Genomic DNA, 21604 nt, shown 5'->3' with positions numbered 1-21604 from the left:
AATATTCTAAATAATATTAAAGATTCTATAAATAGCAATGTTACTCAAATCAACTCGTACTAATTGGTAAATTGGCTAATGGTATAACTTTCAATTTTCTTAATACATTGATTATAATTCTTACTAGAGTAACGAATAAAAATAAAATTTAATTTAATTTGTATTTTCATAATATCAAATGTCATACGTAATATTTAATACTGCAAAATATAATACCTCCGGTTCTTATTATTCGCAATAAAGGATTATTATTTATGAGACATAAAATATTCCTTTGTTGCAAGTAATAAGAACCAAAGGTAGTATATATTTACATGCATTAATATATACTACTTTTTTTTTATGAGACATAAAATATTCTTTTGTTGCATGTCATACGTAATATTTACGACATTGACAATTAATGTATGTAAATATATACTACCTTTTTTTTTTTTTTTTAATTGTCAATGTCGTACATTTATAACAAGTTTTTATTGCGATTATATTGAAATAAAATCGATCATATTATCAATATCATTCAACAAAATATTGAGTACTTTATGAATAGTCCCCTTAAAAAGCAGTATAGTACATAAGAGGACCGCACGCGTGCACATGGCACGAATTAGAAGCATGAGTTTTTCATGCAAATAAACAGTAAAAAAAAAAAAAAAAAAAAAAAAAAAAAAAAACACGACATTATAAAATACCGTATTTATCCCTTCAAAAAGCACTATCTTTATATGGTTAGTTATTTACAAAAAAAGTTCACATATTTTTTTCCAAAAAAAGTTAAAAAATCCTAAACGCGGCAAGAAATTGTAGTTTCATAATCAACAAAAGCCTTCATCTTTGAATTCCACTTTATGTGTCAACCCAATTTAAAAACAATTTTATCACTAATTAAGGGTTCGTTTGGCGTTGCTGTGGTTTTCTGTTTTTCGGTTTTTTGTTTTATAAAAATATATGATATATGTCACATAATGAATAAAAAATTATTTAAACTTATTAAAATCATAATAATTTTGAAAACTGACAACAAAAAAGTGGAAACACTTTTTTCTTGTTTCCTATTTTTAGTTTTTAGATTTCCAAAAAACAGGAAACTAAAAACCAAAAATGTATAATTAAGAATTTCTCTTTTATTTAATTACTTCTTGTGAAACTATGCCTAGGATATAGACACACTCGTCGAATTTTTTACTTCCAATTGTCAACATTGTTTGGATTTTATGCCTATATGTATAATTAAGAATTTTCCCTTTGATCTAAGATCATAGCTACAACTTTTTAATAAAGGATAATCTAACACAACATGTGCAAGTTTGATATATACTAAACTTAAGTAATGTAATAGAGTGTTAGGTAGTGCCATGCTCCATATAAAAACAAATCAATTGAAAACATTCAAATGTGAATGTTAGACGGATCGGAGGCTATAATAATACCATACTAAATTTTAGAAAATACCGCGATTAATTTTAGAAACAATTGTTTTAACCTTTTGTATTTAGTTGTTTAAAGTTCAATGTACCTTAAGATTTGTTTACAGGACCTCAGCTCATACAGACTATACAAATAGCACCTTGTCGCCCATATAAACTAATTGCACGTAATATTGCCTTTACTTTAAAGTTGTTTACAATTGTGCTTATATATGTGTCAATGTGTAAATAAAATTATGTAAAAATAAAAACGGAAACATCAAATTAAAAGATGGATAGATAAGAAAGGTTTGGGGATCCCCAATTTAAAGCACCTTTACGGGCGTATTTATTATTTATCAGACTCGACACTAATTGTATGGTAGACTCAAATCAAGTATGTCCCATTGACGGCATTGAGTCATATTCCTATTCTTTGTTTCTTAAAAAAAACTAGGTAGGGTCTGTTATGTTCATCTTATTTTCAATAAAATCAGTTAAGTTCAAATCAGATTTAATAAGTTTTGATAAGAGCTACCCAAATACAAATTACAACTAAAATAAGTTTTAATAAAAATCAGGTGAATAGAACACACTTGTTTCTTTTTTTTTTTTTTTTTGGACAGGAGAATAGAACACACTCCAAGTATTGAAGTATTTTACCAAACATAAAAAAGAGGGGGAAAAAAGGAAACTTGTTCATACGAAATAACTATTGAATATTTGAATGAAGTATATATAAAATCGGTAGTTGCACCCCACAAATAGTTCGTGTGCTTTTTTTACATTCGTCAACGCCTTTTGTCAACTTCCCATCTTTTGCTATTTTCTTTTCCATGGAGTCATCCTCAAAAATCCACATAAAATTTAATTTCAATGCTTTTATAGGTGTGGAAATTATAAATTGACTATCAATTAGAAAGAAAATTCAGGTTTTATTTTGAATTTAGAACAAAAATGTTTTCTTAGACATTGTAAATATGTAATATACCACGACCCTGAAAATCTCTAACTATTGACATAATTTTATAAAATTACTTATTTGTCTTGTACTCATTGCTCCTCATCCACCCGCCCTCTCTCTCGTGTTATAAAATTACTTATTTATATACTCTTTTCGTTTTTTTTTTAAATGCATTACTTTGACTTTTGCACTATTCACATGTCATGACCGACTTAATTTTTTTCACTTCTATAAAATAAATAAATGTTATTATATAATATATCATCAAATTAGTCCTAATGTCTAGTTTCTTGAAATTAATTTTGTTACGGAATATAATTTTTACTAATAGCCAATTAAAGATATTAATGGTCAAAGTTGTGTCTCGGCAAATATGCTGGTGAAATCGATGCATTAAAAAAAACAGATGGAGTACTTAAATTCTTAACTACGGAGTAATATGATATTGTTTGACGTATAGAGTGAGTGGAAATAATGCTAATAGTAATAAAAGGAATGAAACTGTGAAATCCCCCTCTTTAAATCGGTAAATATAGTGTTTCACTCTTGATGAGAAAAAAAATATCTGAATTTTTTTTCTTCTAAAAATATATTCCGTCCAAGACAAACAAATTAAGCTTGAATAATGATTTTATAGAAAGACAAATAGTGTAGTATAAGTCATATTATAAAGATAAGCATAAAACCATAGTGATAAATGATAATGAGAATGAAGAAAATATAAATGGATGAATTTTGGACGTGTATTATTAGGCTAGGTCCCCTATAAATAGTATTTGCGCATTTCATTTACCATCCATCCGCAATCCCTAAAAATATTTCCCTGCCGAAAAAATTGGAATCTCTCATCTTTTGTTGGAAAACTAGATTCTTGGTTCAAAAAAAAAAAAAAAAAAAAAAAAAAAAAAAAAACACACGATTCTCCAACGTACAGTCAGCCGAATTGCTCACTTCACTGTTGAATTGTGAAAGGAGGATAGTTTAATATAAACCCCTCTATATTTTTATTTTTTTTTGAAGGGAACCCCTCTTCATTTTACTTTACAAAATAATACTCTTGTATTAATTAAAAATAACCCCTTCAAAAAATAAAAATAATAATAAAAAATAAGTTTAGCTCGAGATAAATAATTTCAGTTCAATAAAAAATCAGTATATTAGAAGAAGAAATATACAGAGTAATAGAGAATTTGTAAAATAATTTCAGTTCAACAAAAATAGGGTGAAGTGAATTGAGTCTAATTCTATTTGAATTCCATTCTTTACCATTAAGTTAATTTTAAAAAGAAAAAGAAACTTTTTTTGATTTACAATGTGATACACTTTCTAAAATCACAACATCAATTTTTTTTTTTTTTTAAAACTATAGTAATTTAATCATCACGTAGTCTTATACGAGTAGTAATTTACACTCTAAATATAAGGTTTTTTTTTTTATTTTATTTTATTTTATTTTTTATTTTTAAACTTCTTTGGGTGTGTTCAATTCAACTAATTTTCACTTATCTAAACATATTAAAACTAATTTTGATGATTAAATGAGAATGGTTACTGCTTATTTAATTAATCATCAAATGAGTTAAAAATAACTTTGATGCATCTTACGTTCGGATGTATATAATTTTTTTCCTTTTTTGTTTTTTTATTTTTATTTTTTTTTATTATTATTAGAATAGAAGGATACTTTTGTTTTATTATGAAAAGGAGAAGGACAATGCAGTGTTTAAAACATTTGCTACTAGAAAAACGTTAAAATATGAATAGGATCTCTTAATTGTGACATTCCTAGTTAACTATATAGTGTACAAATATATAGCCTAACATTGGCATAATAGGACACCATTTCCGAATAATATCGTTTGTTCGTTTAGAATTGAAGCACCAACGGTTTATTCTCTTTCCCATTTTCGTGGTGGACAGTGCATGCGTGGGTTCCCCATCCTCGTTCACCCCTACGCACACTCGCTCTTCTACCATCTCACTCCTTTTTTTTCTCAACTTTTACCATTTTCAACTATATGACGCGTTATATTATATTACAGGACATATAAAATTGTTATAATTATCAGTTTAATCTTTTGGTTTAATTTAGTCATTTATTTTACTTTACAGACTCCCTCCCCTTATGAAAGAAAACTTGATAAAAGTGAAACCATCGAGATCATATGTCTTCGATCATTGGGTTAAACCGAATTCATCACCACAGAGGAGACTCTCCTATGATCGACCACATACAACAGACGAAGTAGACCAATTAGGTTATAAGTCGTTAGTCATCTTTTAGTCATCTTTATCTTTTACGGAATATTTTAATTTATTGAATGTATGACAATATTTTTGATTCATGTGTAGATTACATTTTACGAAGTAAAGATTTCGAAAATTTAAATACTGACTTGTCATTGAAAGGAAATTTCTCCTACATGCATGGACGCATGCATGTTGCATGTCCTCAAGATGTCAAAATTTTTTAGGTTAGCACTTGGTAGTTGACTTAGAAACTCGGTCCTTAATTGAGAGTTTCCATTAATATAGGATATATAGGAAATTATAACTAAGGACAAAATTATGCAACATATAATTAAATTATTAGATAAATTCCTACTTCCACCGTTTGATATATACTCGTACTCTGTATTACAGAGTAGTTGACACGAATGTAATGAAGTTAATTAATCAATAACTATGTTAAATTATGGAAAAAAATTGAGATTAATAAGTCTAAAACTATTGTGGTTTTAGATTAATCGTAACAATTTGACTTTATTTAATCGTAACACGTACAATTTGACTTTATTTATAATATCATCAATATGCTCGTTACTTACTTTGCATTGATTATATGTTTATTTTTATCAATATGTAATACGGAGTAATAATAATAGTGTAATCAAATATCATTTTAAATATTTTTGAATTAGGGCCTGTTCTAATTTACTGAACTGAGGTGAAGTGAACTGAACTTATTGGAGCTGAACTTATTGGAGCTGAACTGAATATTTTATGAGAGGAAGAAATTAATCTAACAAACTGAACCGAACTTATTGGAGCTGAATTGAATTGAACTGAAAATAAGATGAAGAAAACAGGCCCTTAGTCTTTATGTTTAATTTCATTATATCAACTTCATGTAATTTTTAGTACCCGTAATGTATTACGGAGTATTACAAATATTAATGACCTATATTGGGCATAAACACACAATTCAGGTCAAAAACTGTTGTGATTAATTTGAAACTTGCAAAATAATATTCATTGATTGTTATTATTTTTAGTGCAAATCATTAAAAGATGTCAAAACAACTTATATGATGAATAACGTCCAAGTTATAACATGTCAATTAATAAGAAATACAAAAAATAAAGTATTAAAAAAAAAATCAAGAGTGAAGAAAATTCAACCAATGAGATTCTACTCGTTTAGTGTCACTCTCACACTAGTCACAATCACACTCTTGTTCCATTTTATGCCTTTTCCTCCTCTACCCCTCTCCACTCCTATAAATTTGGCAATGCTTAAACTCTTCATTCCCAAACATTATTTTTTGCTACATTACAGCTACTCTTTAACATTAGCTTATATGTAAAAATCCCCTCAAAAAAAATATCATCATTCATCAATAACAATAATAATAACTTTATTTCATATCTCATCAAATCGTATAATATATAGTTTTTTCGTACGAATAATATCATAGCAGCCCAAATATATATATATTTATATATAATGAGGCTGTCTATGAAGTCATTTGTATTGCCTTATGATATCCCTTCTTCCGGTATAACACCGCATGTCCCCACGCAGCAGCATTGCAATCTCACTAAACAAACTCAACAACTTATGATGACTTTTCAGTCGTCTCAGCAGTCCCTCCTTCATCATTCTATTAAACCGACCACGACAACGACGACAACGACAACGAGTAAGTCGGGTCGTGGAGTGAGGCAAATGGGCTCGCCCCGTGTTGCTGATCGTTGGAAGGAGTATATGGGGGCGAGGGATTGGGAAGGATTACTTGATCCACTTGATGAGAATCTTCGAGATGAGATCCTCCGGTACGGGTCCTTTATTGAGGCTACGTACCGGGGGTTCGATTTTGACCCTGAATCACCCTCTTTTGGGTCATCCAAGTACAAGAAAAAGTCTTTTTTTCAAGATTGTGGGTTGCCAACACCCGGGTTTCGGCTTACCCGACACCTCCGGGCGACTTCGGGGATTCAAGTACCCGAATGGGCCCAATCCAGCTGGTCTCCGATGAAGACCAGCTGGATTGGGTACGTGGCGGTCTGCAATGATAAGGCGATGATTGACCACCTGGGGCGCCGGGAGGTGGTCATCGCCTTACGTGGGACCGCCACGTGTCTAGAGTGGCTAGAGAACGTACGAGCCACTCTAGCCCCAGTCCCAGTCCTCGGGTCCACATCTTTAAATAATGAAAATGTGGACCCGCAGGACTTAGATGGGCCCCCAATGGTAGAAAGTGGGTTTCTGAGCCTATACACTTCTGGCACCGACATGTGGCCCAGTCTCCAGGACTCAATAAGAATGGAGGTTAGTCGGATCCTTGAGCTCTACCAAGACAAGCAGCCTCTTAGTATAACCATCACCGGCCACAGCCTCGGGGCTGCCCTCGCTACGTTGGCAGCCTACGACATCAAGACTACGTTCGAGCGGGCCCCACTCGTGACCGTGATATCCTTCGGCGGGCCACGAGTGGGAAACCAAAGCTTCCGTTCCCTTGTAGACAAGCAAGGGACGAAAATATTAAGGGTGGTCAATCCAAGTGATCTCATCACTAAAGTACCCGGATTTGTTACTGATAATAATGAAGAGTTTGTCAACATAAATAATAAAAGTACTAGTCATGTTAAAGAAATCGAGGAAAAAAATAGTAAAAATCCTCGCAATAACAATAAAATTAACCATAGGAGTAACCGTCCTGGTAAAATTAAAAGTAACATAATTAGTCGAGCATGTAAAATAAAAAGTAGTTGTGATAGTAGCCATTTTGGGTTCGGAGAAGTTGAAAGTAGAATTCCTAGTAACAATAGTGGTTCCAAAAAAATAAACCAATTGGCGGAGTTATGCTTGAATTGGATCCAACAATTTCGGGTGGAGGACACACAGTGGTGGGTGTACGCCGAGGTGGGGCGTGAGCTCCGGTTAGCCAACAGCGAATCAGAGCAACTATCGTACTACTTGGGAAACATGGACGTTGCAAAATGTCATGACCTAAAAACATACCTTAACTTAGTGGAAGATTGTCCACTCAAAAATCTTGTTAGAAGGTCCTTGAACAAACTCTCTGAGAGTTGTAGTGTTCATAAAAAAGAGACTAGTGGTATCTTTGCATTGCTTTGTAAACAATTTTGAGACATGTTAATAATTGTACATATATCTTACGTATAGATTTGGGCATTCCACATTGTTTCATTCTAAGTTGAACTCTCGGCTTCATTATTTTTTTCCCCTATTATTATGTTTACTAGAAATTAGATTAACGGATAAAAAAAATAAACAAATTACTTACATTTTAATTTGTCGATCAGGTCGTAATTTTAACATGGATGTTTTCCAAAAATTTCAATTTTATACTACATAATTAAAATTTAATTTAAATAAGGTCAATTGACAACGCAATTGGTGATACAATTCCAATAGTTTTAAAGGTCTAGGTTCTCAATTTTTTCAAAAAAAAAAAAGGACGCTCAGCGAGCAAGATTTATGTTAAGTGCAGGTTCTCATTTTCATATTTCCTATGCTAATAAATAAGCAATCTAGTGCACCTAGACAGTTAATTACTTGATTTACGTAATACATACATTTTCAACAAATCTTTCTTGATCATATTGATTTACATTTTCCATTACCTCTGAAAAAAGGAAAAAGGCACAAAAAATATAGTGATTAATTTAAGCACGTGGCGAAAATGGGTTTTCTTCATTCATTTTATCACTCCAATTCACAAGGGACGACACGTAAGTTTCCACTCTTTGTGCTCTTGAAGATGTCACATTGTCAAAGTTGAAAGTTTTTGCATTAAGTAGTGTGTTATAGATTTCACCGTGTATGTGATCTTTTGGTCAAATGATCGATCTCTACCAATTTTAGTTTTTGAGGGTGAGACTATATCTTACTCTTTGATTTATCTCCGCTCTTAAGAGTATGACCTATAAAACTGAACGATTTATATGTGCTTTTAATTTAAACTCATGTTAATAGGATAGTCTTTTTCGTACTAATCATAATATACAAGCGAAAACCCTCCCTCTCAAATTTATAACATGTCGTAATTGAGCTTTGAATTGAATAAAAAATTAAACTTCTTTATATAATTCTCAATTTTATATGTGAGTACATACATATTTTAATATTTACCTTGTTGACTCACCAATATTTAGGTAAATTATACAAATGTGAGCGTATTAGAACCCCCAACAATAATATGTCCCTTCTCTTTGGTGAGACGCAGACCCAACCCAAGTATGCTCGTTGCTCGAGTAGTCGAGTACTTGAGTGGGATGATTATTGTTATATTGTTCAAGCTACATACTCTTGCACCTCGATCAAGTATATCATTTGTTGAATGTAAAAATTATGGTACGTACCTTAGCTTGCTCTACACATTAAAAGACAATTAATTCTATCAGATATTATTCTACGTACAGTATATATCAAATAGCATACAAAATAATAAAAATGAGACAAACACAAATTTATTTAAAGGGTGTATTTTCTTTGTCATAAGGCTATAGAAAATTAAAGCAGGAGCCTAATAAGCAACAATATGATGTTGGACCATTAAAGTCCATAAAGAGTCCTTTATCATAAGGATATAGTACATTAGTACGTGAGTGCATGCATATTAAACCAACCCCTCTAAACGATAATTTAATAAAGTTGACGTTTTTTTTTTTTAATAGTTCCTTTATTATATTCATATATGATATATTACGTAATATAATTAGATGATTCATTTTCATTATTATATTCATACTTGTATAATTTGATTTTTATTTAAGTATATGGTCAAAGTGTCAAATAAACATACCCGTGTAATAACCACAAACTACACGACTGCATGAAATAACACCGGCCATGAAAAATGAAACAGTTACGAGTACAAAATTTGAGACACGAATATAACATCCAATCACAGTCCACCGGCCAATTATACGAGTAGTTTTTCTTTCTTAATTATTTTTTCCTTAAAGTGCAACACACCAAACTTATTTTATAGGAAAAAAAGTCACTAAAAAAAAGTCTTGCATCGAAGTTCGTGTACCAAAAAGGTTCAACTGCTTAGTACTCGTATTAATTACAATTATACCGCCGCAATTTTTATAGGCCAACAAAAATATAATTGACTCAAAAAGTGAATCATTGATCATCACCTAGTCTAATTATTAAATCATAGAGATTTTATAAGATTAATACTCGTAAATTACATAGACACTAATTGTCATATTATAATTTTTAATTTTTTTTGAGTAATCATTACTCCCTCCGTTTTAAAAATTTCGACCCTTTTAGCTTAATTTTAGTCCCAAAATGATCGATATATTTGCATTTAAATACCCACCAATTTACAACAATATTTGTGCAAAATTAGCTTCTCCATATAAAATTTTGATTTCTCATGTATTTTTAATATTTTATCTCTCTACTTTTACAAACTCCATGTAAATTTATATTTCCAATATGTTTTTATTTCTTTTTATTTAGGTTTCTTAATATATAACCGCAAAATCAACCCAAAAGGGTCGAAGTTTTGGGGACGAAGGGAGTTTATTTTTAGAATGAAAGATACAAGAAGTTAGACTATTTTTCTCTCAAGACTCAACCTATCTGAACTATGAAATAATAATAATAATAATATATATATATTACTATCTAAAAAAGGATCAATATCCAGGTGTGTTTGTATGAAATGACCTAAAGAAGCAACATAATTTGGTGCTATATGACCCTTTTTATATATATGCTTGGACTCGATGGAAGGGAAGAGACGAAAGAGCTCCCTAATATAGTGCATGTGTTTATTAAAAATTACAAAATTTCCCAAGCGAATAAGTTCCCTAGCTATCATTACGATCTGATGAAAAATACTAGACTTCACTTAAGGTAGCATAAGTGATGAAACACGCTGGACTAACTTAATTGTAATTTGAAAAGATCGGAAATAAGGTCATAAGTCCAATAGTTTTAGTCTTCAAAAAAAAAGTCCAATAGTTTTAACGCTAAACAATTTACCAAAGCACATTCAAATTGCCACAATATAATTTGTCACAAATTTCTAACTTGCTTTTTTGTCATATAAATTAAATATATTAGAAATAAATTTATAAGTAATTGTTTGTTTTGGATTACTTCGAACTAGAATTTATAGGAAAATTCATTCTCCAAAAATTCGATGATTTAACTTGATTAAATGAAGTTTTCATGTTGTATAAATTCCAACATCTAGTCCAATGACTCTGGGCTTTTCTACGGAAAAAAAAAATATATATTTTAACCCAATAACCCTAGAAAGTTATACATATATAATCTAACAAAATGGTTGCATACTTGGTTTCTCCATTCCAAAAGTAAATTCAACATCTAATCTCCCATGTTTATGGTCAATAAATTTCATAAACTTTCATGACTTCATATCAAAAAATGAAAATTTCTTTGTTTAATCATGTGAAAGTTTGATAAATTTGTCACAAAGTGTAAGTTTTAAAATAGCTTGTATTTATTTATTTTTGTTAATATTTAATCAAACATATTATTGACCAAAATACAATATTAAAGACCGCTATTAACTATCAACAAGTTGCGTTTACATTAAACAACGGAAGTAGTATATGCTATGTACTATGTAGGAACATGGTCAAATGTGCCAAAAAATGAGTAAATTGATTTTATCATCTGTAATATGTCTCAAATCAGGAATTTCGATTCTTCAACAATAATAGACATGCAATCAAGTTTTAAATGTTTTCCAAACGTATTGAAAACTAGGCTATTTGAAGTCTATGAAGACCTTTATGATATATCCTTCCTTAGTCTCAACTTGACCAAACAATCAAAGGAAAAACAGAAGAAATTTGTACGAACTATAATTATTGTCTTTAACTGTGAAAACAAGGAAGCTTTAGACTTTAATTAAGGCATTTGACCCCACATAAATATGTATTTCATACATATTAAACATACATACGACGGAGTATGTAGGATGGATTCAATCTAAGTATATATTCTAGGGATCAAATTTCATAGCTTAATTAAAGGTTTTCGTTATTTTTTCTCCCTGACCATAACCACACTCAACCCGATAATCAATGTTTGTAGTAATGATTATTTTATTAAATTAAACTAATTGACAATAGAAAAAAAATAACACGACCCAAATCAAAATCTACCTTAATGACTCGATTGTCATATCTAATAAGTCAAAAATTGTAAAAATAAATGACCAAACAATCATTGAAATTGTGAATCTAGTAGATAAGTATGTGAACAAGATCATCTTTATTCAAAAGCATCATATATGTCCATATTATAGAAGCCAAATTTTTTTTATTCCATGTTGTTAGAGAATATACCTTGAATATTCATTTACAAAAGTGTATCCGAAATTGCAACATTATTAATGCATGTTAGTGTTTTCATACATACATAGGTAATGATATATGTAACACTTAGAACTACATAAGGATAAAATTCATTTAAATAAAATAGTATAAATTAAATTGAAATTTTATGATAAAAACACGCGTCAATCAATTTGAGTAATTATTGATTTTAGGGCTTGTTCACATTTACTGAACTGAATATTTTATGAGAGAGAGAAATTAAGAGCTGAACTAAATTGAAATAAACTGATTAGAGCTGAATTGAACTGACATGAAATTAAGTAAATATGAACAGACCCTTATTTATTTCTTAATCTTTACTTTTTTAGCTTTTTATCTAAACCCTTTAGGGCTAAAATTATCATTTTCCTACATAAATACCTTATACTACAGGACAATAGCAAGTACTCTATATACTTTAATAAAGTTTAAATTTCTTCACATAATTCATTGCACAACTTAAAAGGTAAACATATAGAAAGTTGAAATCTACATGCCCAAATCACACGGTTAAACTCTCATAATTATTGTTAAGAAAGAAGTTAAACTTATGATTACAAACACTTAATTTAGACAAATTAAATCAAAGATTATCTAACCAAATCATCATTTTTTAAAACATTTGAACTCAAAATATTCTTGTACAGAATCAAGAGTAAAATAAATGCAATAACAATGAGTAAATAGAACATTCTAATTGTAATTATTTTGTTATAACTTCTTTCAGACAAATGACACATCCATGATCCATTGTATCTTGGATTAGGGGTCCTCTTTTGCGGCTAATTAGTTACATATGGTAAACTTTTTGACTAATAATTTTATGTTACGCATAAAGTGAGATATAATCACTTTAATAATACTCCGTAATAAATTTACACCAAAGTATGCTCCAATTCCTCCGAAAGTGTAGTCAAACCATTAAATCATGCATATATATTAAGATACATGCCATAAAAATGTGAAACACTCCAAATAAGTTGTTGTCCAATACATGTAAAAAAGATTGACCGTATTAGAGATTATAAATTTTTTTTGAAAGTTAACAATCCTCTTGAAACTTAACATTCCAAACCAATGGCAACAAGATGGTGCAGTGCAACCATGCATGTAGACACAGAAAAATAAATGATACAAATGGTGAAGTAGTGCAACAGATACCAAAGCACATTTGATTCATGCTCAATGAGAAAATAATTCCTATTTAATTAGATATGGAGTATCACGAAACTCGGACCTGTTAGATAATTGACTTGAATGGACATTTTTTCATCAAATTATATACATGTATAACTTAAAATAGCTTTTTATATGGTTATCAATTGACTTCTCGACTATTTATATACCAATTATGTAATTTAGGGCTTGTTCTCATTGACTGAACTCAGTTACTCAGCTGAACTGAACTGAATTGAGCTGAGCTGAACTGAGCTGAGCTGAACTAAAATGAATATTTTATAAGAGAAGGAAATTAGAAGCTGAGCTGAACTGAACTGAGCTGATCGAACTGAACTGAACTGAATTTCTACGTAAGAGAACAAACCCTTAGATCTAGTTGTTTATTTACTTACTATATATCTTTAGAATTATATGCGACATTAAGCCAATAATATCAACTAACCACTTGACTATAACATCAAAAATATATCAGGTGAACCAACAAACAACAAACAACCAACAAACACCTGCACAACAATAACGTGAGACCTATATGTGTTTTACGTACATATTTCAAACTTAAAAGTATGAGGTAATTTAAAAGTCTAACGAAAAAGAAGCTTAAATTTGAAAATTCATCACAAAACATTCAATTTTCATCAATTAAATAATATACGTAATTACGTAGTACTTTCATTGTTAATAATTTATTCTCTTTCTAGTTACATTTTTCGATTATGGCAAATGCATTACAATTTCATTTATAGAATAGTACAATAGAAGACTTACAAATGTACTCAATGGAGCAAATGTCATCTAACCTTATTGGTTAAAGTCTTTGAAGCTAGTACATAAACATGTAATCAAATCCCGTCTATATAATTGTGGCACATGACTACCTGCACCAAAAAAGCAAATGCATTCAATAGATAATTATGAAATCTAATTGAGTTAAATAGCAATGTTGGAACTTGGATAGTCTTCCCGTTGGGTAAAAGGCACTATTAGCGTAACAGTACCACGAAATTCGAAATGTCATATATAGTCCACTGGAATCAACCATATAACTAGCATGCAAATGCTGCAAACCATCAACATAATTATTTATTATTACCAATTTTTAAAACTAACTTATCAAATTAATTGAAGACAACCATATGGTTGACATGCATTCATGCAAATATGCTTTACTTTGTATGAATTTTACTTCAATTTTACTATTTTATGGTTTTATGAAGGTATATCCCATGGCAAGTTATGTACTTATAAGAGTTATAACTTATCTGTGTAAGTGTATACATTACGTGTTCTTACAAATCGTTTATGAACAATTATAATGCAATATAATAATATACTCGATAATTAAGTTGTTTTAGATGATAGCTATATGGTTGCACGGAGTATATACATTCATTTTAAAAGTCATTTATAAAGAAACAAAAAATGTACACTTCATATTTCTAAACTTTATAATTTTGTATTTTATCTCAAAATTTAATCCAAATAAGCAAATCATATCAAACAAATGATGTTAGTTTTGAAACTTAAAGCAAGTTCTCTCGATCATGAAACATTGTATGCCCTTTTCAATTAAACTTCACATGATAAAATATAGCAGCCACAAATCCAAATAGTAGTGAATCAAACATGCTTAAAACCCACTTCAAATTGAGATAAGATGTTGCAAAATAGGACAATTGAATTTGACAAATCATAATCATTCAATGTGGCTACTTTTTATTACTAAAAATATCAAGGTATAAATCTTAAACATTTAAGTAACTACTATACCAATATTATTTTCACAATGATTAAAAACTTGAATAAAAATAAAGACTTATACAATAATAATTCGACTTCATTTGCTAAGAACCAATAACTCATTTTTCTATTTGTTAACAATGAATTGCTATAGAATATAGATGATGTATACAAAAGAAATTATTTTTTATTTAAGTTTTTAGAAGATAGATAGCAATTAAGGGTATTTTGACAATTGAACAATTTGCAAAGTAAACTTAATGGCCATTTAAAGATGATTATTTTGAATTCAAGTTCTTGAATTGAAGCTCTTGAAGATTAAATCCTACAAGTTCCTAAAGAATAAGGGATTCTTTGAAAAACAACAGTTATTTACTTTGCATTAATAAAGGATATTTAAAAAATCAAATCACTATGACAATTAGAAATTTTTTAATAACCAATAACCATTATTTTGCTAGTTTTAAACCATCATTTTCCCACTAATAAAGCCACACATAAAAATAGATCTATGTGTATAATTTTCCGTACACTTTTTAACCTACTTCCTTAATAACATTAAGAAATTCTATACCACCACTCTAACAAGGACAAAACGTCAATTTCAAATTATGTTTGCATCATTTTCAACGAGAGGCATTATTGCTTTAGCAACAAAGTTAACAACACGTTTTGAAACGCACTATCCATAAGACAACACATGCAAAGTTCTTTCAAACTTATAAATAATCAGCAAAGCAAAGTTAAATTTAGCAAAAGCAAGTTGAGAAGTACCTCATTCCAAAAATTCAAAAATCTAAAAATTGCATCAAATCATACTCTCGAAAGAAGATCAGTATATGTTTCATAAACATCTAATATTCTTATTAAAATATCTTTATCTGATGATAAAGAAAACAACTATATTCTTTATATAAATACTGAAAACTTCAAAAAAAAATCACCCCTTTTCAATTATCATAAATTCCCTGTACAATGTATGACCTACCATTACTTGTGAGTTAATACACTAAAGAAGTGGCAATTTAATACACACGGATCGACTATGAGACTCAAAGGCTATAAGTAAACACTAAGAATATATGTGGTAAACCTTAGCTATATTGATAGAAAGAGTGCACACAACTATAATGACCAAATTTCCATGGCTACATTTGGATAAGTTGCAATCAAGTAGCCCCCCCTTATGGCCAGCCAAAATGCAACTTATCTACTAGTAAAAGAGCAAAAGTCTCAATCATTCTAACTTTAGCTATTTTGCACATTTATCATACTATTTCTAGGATCTATACACCAAATATAATATATATGACATACGTGGCAAAAGTTGGGGTCAAAATTATTCTTATAGGCCCAATATAAAAGGAGTGTACTCCAAAAATAAAGGAGAGAAAAAAAAAAAAAAAAAACTAAAAAAAAAAAAAAAAAAAGTTAAATAGTGCACTAACTATAACTAACGTCATGCTAAGAACATAATTTTTCCTTTTTAATATATCCATACATTGAAGATGAATGATTACAAGGTTTGACCAAAATCCTATGCCAACTATAAACTATTGTACGGCATAATATATTTTTCATTAGTTTTGTTTTGTTCTTCTCCGACCAAGTTATATATTAAAAGAAAAAGAAGGGAGTATTGACAATAAGAGTCGAAAAAAAGAAAAACATACAAAATAAACAATGTATAAATTCCATTGAAAACTTGACTAGACCAATTGGAAGGGAGTGTTTTTTATAAGCTAAAAAGCTTGAGTGTTAAAGAACCTTAAGAAAATAAAAAACAACTACGCTTTTATTGAAATTGTTTTCTTCACTTGTTTGCTTTTCACCAGCTAATGGCTTTTTATTATTGATAGGGTTTGGCACTTCGGCCACTACCTAGTTAGGACGGAATATATACAAAAACTGAAAAATAATAAGTCTTGTATAAACCGATTTAATAACTTTTAAGTGAAATAGTACACTATAATAGTTTTGAAAGAAAAGTGATTTTATTTTTAAAATTAAGGTAAGTTCTAAGTTTATTAATTTTGAATTAATGGTCCTTTATTTTTTGTAAGTGCATAATAATTAACCCTAGGTTCTTTTTTATACATTATGCTTGTATTTCAATTTCAGTTATTTGGACATGATTTTATTATTTATTCTAGATCATAGCTACATATGTAATAAAAATTTTATTGCCATGTGAAAAAATGGATACAAATGTTTTTTCATAGACCATTATGGAGTACCTTCACCAATGAAATAATAGAAAAGTGTATTTTGATCCAGGGTGCATTGCTTTTAAATTTGTGTTTTGGGGTCTTATCAAGCAAATTAAAGGCAAACCTCCAATGTTTTTGAGATAGGGTTTCTATGGCTTGTAACAAAATAAAATCTGGTTCCATTTAATAATACTCCCCAATTCATAACAATTAGGACCACAATGCTTCATTGTTCAATCTAAGTAAAAGTATAATGATGATAGGACAAACAATAACGTGAACCATTTATATTTTAGGACATGTGACAATCTTTTCATGCATCTTTATTAAACAGAAAACGTGACTATTATATATATTATCTTTAATTATAAGTGGGTGGAATACTTTTTAGGCTTCAATAATAATCACCAATTCAAAAATTAGGCCACAATGCTTCATTGTTTCAATCTAAGTAAAAATATAATGATAGGACAACCAATAGCACGAACCATTTGTATTTTAGGACATGTGACAATCTTTTCAGGCATCTTACATAAAAAAAAATGTGACTATAATATTGGTTTTAATTATAAGTGAATAGAATACTTTTTAGGCATGGGGAGGGTTTTTATTTTATTTTATTTTAAATAAAAAATTATTGAGGAAGTGAAAATAATTTGTGATGATTGATGCTTAGCTTTTTAGGTGTTTTCTGCTTATGCCACCAATTGTCTTGTTCATCTGATCTCCCACTTTAATACCACTTCATAGCTTTAATTGAGGCCTTTGCTTTTAAGCTTAATGATCTTTTAGTTACAAAACGGTGAGCTTTAGCTAATTAAACCCTTTCAATTTGAAGCTGTTAACTATATATATTGAGTTTCAACGATCATACTTTTGCAACTCCATATTTGGGTACAGGGAGCTTTCAAGACATACAAAAGATGCAATGCAATTCAATTTGTAGGTTAGTTAAAGTTTGAAAAAGGATAATGGATAAGAATACTTTAAAGTTTGTACCTTTTCCATTTTATAAGTATTATTGCTATATTTTAATTGACTTCTATCATTCTATGCTATTCACATTCATACGCTTAGATCGTTTTGAACACCCATGGTAATTTTTATATAAACAGAAGTTAACGATTTGTAATGTCATTGGACTTGCAGTGATTGATACTTTTTTCAATAAATAAAATTTGTCGAATTTTTACCTACTAAGAATTACACAGTAAATGTCAATACTCAATAAATGTTGTGTATTGTCAAGTGTAATTCTCTACGTGGTGTAGTAATTATGAAATAGAGGACGGATAAAACTTTTAACTCAACAATTGATATAGGGAGCGTCTTACTACTTACTAATGCCTTGGTGTAAATTATTATGGTTTGTGTTATTTAAATAATGATGCTTTTTTCTTAGATTTTCTTGCATGTGTTCTTGTATAGGAATGAAAAGGCACATGATGAATTTTGGTGCATATAGTTTGATAAAATTCATATTCAATAATCATGGTGTGAGTGCTCACCCTGTGTTCATTACTGATTGGTATGTAAGGATTAATAAATATATTTAGTGTTTAATTGTAGATTAAATGTAGTATATATTCAAATATTGACTTATTACTCAAGCCATTAAATCTAAACTGTTTTGTGTGTCATGTTTCAAAGTTTTTAATAGGTGGTTAGGTTTAACTACTCATAGTATTTCAAGTTTATAATTAAGCACTTAGGTGACTTGAGTCCGACGCCTTCCTATTTTATTTAAATGAAATAAAATTTTAACTATCAATACAATAACTTTGCTCGAATTATCTATTGGTGAAAACAGAATCTAACCATTTAAGTTGATATTGCCATACCCGAGGAAGCGAAATTTGGGGTTGTCACCACCTCACCAACAAATGTAGCTAGAGCACAATTATGCGTACCTTGACAATAACTCCTGAAAGGAAGCACTGAAGAATTGGTAAAAGGTCAAGACTAAAATTATATCATTAACAAGAAAATTAGGCCATGACTCAATTGACTTGTTCCATAAAACACATGCAATCAAAATCGGCTACAGATATGTTTATACGTGCAAAATCCGCAAATTAAAATTAAAATTAATAATGTATTAGAAATGACATCACTTGAAATTGGTTACCACCAAAAGTGCAGATTTGCCTCAATTTTGGACAAAACTTAACTGAAATGTTGCTATCAATTTCAACCTCCACCAACGGCCGCAAATCTTGTATTTAATCTCTTTTTTTCCCCTTCTTTAGAATTAAAGGTAAGGAAATTAATCGTACATATAACCCCGCGTTGCATAACCCTGCGTTGCGTGTCTCGATCATACACATAACACATGTAATGGAGCATAAAAATCAATTTTAGACTTCAACTATTAACTTAAGTTTTTAACTGATTAACATGCTGATATTGAGTTAAGCTACATCCACATTTAATTTCAAATACTGATCTTGCTATTAAATTACGGTTATGATTATATTGATATTTTTATAGTATAGAGTCAAAGGTGAAAATACAAAGTTAAAAAGATTCCAAATAAGAAGAACAAAAACAACAGGATATAGACAGTCGTCACATATACCATATACCAGAAGTCCATAACCCTTTGAAAAAGCAAATAGTAGTGCAGAATTTTTAATGGCAAGTTAGATAATGACGCCTATTCTGTCTATTGTAGTAGGAGGGTGAGTATTGCACCACACAGACTAGGTTAGCAGAAATGATAACGTGTTCATACTCGTTTGTTAATTTTAGTCTATTTGATTAGAGCTTCAACTATAACTTTGACTATTAACTTCTAACTATTTGTTTATCAAGCTAACTCCTCTAGTTTCAAAACATTTTAAAATTATACGCAAGATCTCAATGAAGGAGGATTAATATTGTTGAAATAAGTTAATTAGTACAAGTATATTTGAGGATGTTGTGTGAATGTCATCATGTATATAACACTTATGCGGCATACTATGTTGCAGCAACCATGAGTGATCTAGTTCAAAAAAAAAAAAAAAAACAAACAAACTAATAAGTATAACTCACCATTCGTTATAATATCAACCAAAATCAATACAATATAATTGGGGTGGTTTCCTATCTCAGTATAAATTACACAAAAGACACTTTATTAGGCTGGGTTGTTGGGATGAAGTAGTGATATAGCTCCTTATATCACCTTGTGGTTTAGGTTTTAAATTTCACGGAACTCATTATAGAGACTCTCATTAACTTTTTACATTAGGAAAAAAAATTACTAATAAATAAATAAGTCATACCTTGTTAGAGGCGGGGTTACAAATGCTAATACTAAAAGTGGTCCGGTGCAATTTTGTTAAATTAGACCCTAAAATCATTTTTTCGGAGAAATATGTTACTAAATACACAAATCAAAGCCCTTTTATAGTAGTTTCACTTAGGAACCCTGTACGATCGGCCACCCTTCACATGCTTGTAACCACACCTTCACCTTGTTTTCCAATGTAGTTGTTCAGCTCAATATCTATTGGTTTATAAACTTGCATGTTTCCAAGTGTAACATGGTTGAAGGACAATAATATCCAAAAGTATTAGGGTAAAGTTATCCACCATTCCAATTCTTATCATTCAAACAAAATATCTGAGTCCCTCTTAAAAAAAAAAAAAGAAAAAAAAAAAATCCTTTGTCTCTCAAAAAAGAGAAAAGAAAAAAGGGGAATTCATGAAAAAACTATAGAAATAGAAACCTGACTTCATTGGCAACCGTGTACATATTATGAAATGTATGGTACTAGACTACATTTAGTAATTGTACTAGGAGGACCCAAAGTTAATCTATCCAAAAGGCTGATAACTGAACGCATGAATATAATACAATTAGCTTATCATCTTATTTCTGACTGTTTTTGTACTAATCCAATTTTGCATACATATCCTTTTCTTCAAAGCCCGCTTTTTCTTTGTCATATTATATATTATATGCAGACGAGGGAGTTATAAAAGACAAATGATTTAAACCAAATGTGATTTGATAATACTTCGTATTTATTTGATTGTGGAGAAGAGGATATGGGAAGAGAGGAAAAAAGGGAGATTAATTTCAATGAAAGAAGGATAATGCTTCAAAAAAGTATTTTCATTTTAAAAGCTTTAAAAAAACATTTAATTTTTACCTCATTTTTACTTATTTTAGAAAATAGTTCATATAAGTGTATAAAGTTAAATAAGATAAGGTAAAATAAGTTTATGAAATATAAGTACAATAAATTTTGATAAAATCAATAAGGCTACCTATGTTAAATTTAAATAAGTTCACGTAACTTTAGATAAGTTATAATATGTAAAAATTAAGTGAGTAAAGCATATGTTAAATAGTGTGTCAATACTATTTTTAAATTAAATTATAGTTCATCATGTATATACTAGCCTTTGTTAAGCTAAAATTTTCAAATCTCTTGTTTCTTCCCTCACTCCTCTAGCTTTCTTCCAAATTCACTCACCAAACAAATAATTAC

General features: G+C 29.7%; 1 pseudogene; it reads left to right on the top strand.

The window, feature by feature from the left end:
* Window positions 1-6097: 6097 nt before the first annotated feature.
* Window positions 6098-7744, top strand: LOC145640633 (phospholipase A(1) DAD1, chloroplastic pseudogene; annotated as a pseudogene).
* Window positions 7745-21604: the final 13860 nt, after the last annotated feature.

The sequence above is a fragment of the Chenopodium album genome, chromosome 7 (assembly GCF_948465745.1).
Source record: "Chenopodium album chromosome 7, dcCheAlbu1.1, whole genome shotgun sequence".
NCBI lineage: Eukaryota > Viridiplantae > Streptophyta > Magnoliopsida > Caryophyllales > Amaranthaceae > Chenopodium > Chenopodium album.
The sequence above is the reverse complement of the archived record's forward strand: the minus strand, read 5'-3'. Positions and strand labels throughout refer to the sequence as shown.